Source organism: Meles meles, unplaced genomic scaffold, assembly GCF_922984935.1.
Source record: "Meles meles unplaced genomic scaffold, mMelMel3.1 paternal haplotype, whole genome shotgun sequence".
NCBI lineage: Eukaryota > Metazoa > Chordata > Mammalia > Carnivora > Mustelidae > Meles > Meles meles.
In genome coordinates, this window is record NW_025721611.1 from 421,083 (window position 1) to 423,065 (window position 1,983).

Consider the following 1,983-nt stretch of genomic DNA (forward strand, 5'->3'; position numbering starts at 1 on the left):
TTTACGCCTCCCCCCACACACACTTCTCCCCATTCTACCCTCACAGGAAGATATTTTTACAGCTTGGAAATGGAATCAGATTTCCCGGCTGCACAATTAAATTGCAGTCAAAAATGCCACTTACCAGAATGCGTACAATACTAATAGTGCTGTAAGAAATAAGACACTTGATTTAAAAATGGCACACTTGTCTCTATCTTTAATGTGCATTCCTAATGAGTCCTATGGGGAGGCTGATTCACAGGAAAATGCACATTAGCTCCTCCAAGTTTAATATACCACTGTATGCACTCAGGCTCTCTCTTCATTACCATTTGAATGCACTGTTTTCTTTGAGGTTTTGTGCAGGAAACAAATCCCTGTATATGGCACTCAGTTCTAGAATCTGATCGGTCTGCATTTGCCCTTTAGACAAAGGGTCAAAACAAAGTGCTCTGTGGTGCATTGATTTTCAATCTCTGGCTATTTTTGAAACTGTAATGCAGCCCATTTCCTTTTCCAAGGGACTTTAGGCAGTATACAGCATAGAGGTGGGTATAGCCAGGGTATTTGTTTGTTATTCTGAGCAGTGGCAGGCTATCTTTCTCACATGGATTCCAGATAAAAGAGGTTACTTTAATGTCCAGTAAAATAAAATATTACTTGGAATCTGGTTTCATTATATTGAGTCTACATCACTATCTGGACTTTGAAGTCTGAGACAGCCAGTTGACTGAAATAAAAACCGAGAAAGCAGAAGTTTTATGTAATTCCTATCAAGAAATTCATTAATTTTTGGTGTTTCTGGCATGCCGTACCCCCACAGTCCTACAAACTTCCTGGTTTAATCTGAAGCAAATGAAATCAATAACATTAAAGATTCTGTGAACATTTTAAATGATTTCTTTCATCTTTTTTTCCCTCATTTTCAAGCATAATGTAACTTTAGCCTTTCAAAGAGGCTTAAATTATTGTAAAACAAATGTCTTTCTTATGACATAGCAGGTAGTTTTTACTCTTGAGTAATGAATCACAATAGGATATGTTACTAAGGATGAAGTCATTTTAGAAAATACAAATGGTTATCATTTTGCAGATTTACAGAGTGAAACAGAAAGATAAGGCATACTTGAGGTGCGCAGATAGGCAAAATGATTATTTGTTCATAAGGTGGTGTTAAGAATAAATTACTAAAGTTAAGGAGAGCCAGGGTCACTGGAGGGCACGTGGCATATTAGAAAGCATTTGATATTAGAGTTCATTTCACCTGTCGATTTGTTTATAGTCTTTACAATGTATTATTTTTTGTCAAAATTTATTCTTAATTTCTATTAGTCTCATAATTCTTCTTTCCTATTCTTAGCAACATCTGTAAAACATAATTATAACATCCTTTATATATCATTGTTGTGAGGGTTAGAGATAAAATCACATAGACTCAGGACACCAGGTGTCTCTGTCAGTTGGGCATCTGCCTTAAGCTCTGGTTGTGATCCCCCAGGGCCTGGGATTAGGTCCTGCATCAGGCTTCTTGCTGGGCGGGAAGCCTGCTTTCCCTTGCCTGGTTTTCTCCTGCTTGTCTTTGCTCTTTCTCTCTCCTGCCAAATAAATAGAACCATTAAAAATGAATTACTTAGGGGTGCTTGGGTGACTCAGTGGATTAAAGCCTCTGCCTTCAGCTTGGGCCATGGTCCCAGGGTGATGGGATCAAGCCCTGCATTAGGCTCTCAGTTCAGCTTGGAGCCTGCTTTCTCTGCTCTCTCAGCCTCTTTGTGATCTCTGTCTGTCAAATAAATAAATCTTTAAAAAAAGAATTACTTAGAATCTAGTTATAAATTCATAAAGCTTATAGGATTTAAAATCTATAAAGAACTAATGGTATTTCTGTACAATAGCAATGAATAATTTGAACTCTAAGTTAAGAAAAATTCTTATCTGGAATAGTATCAAAAAGAGTAAATACTCAGGAATAAATTTTAAAAATGAAGTACAAGAAGTCTTGTA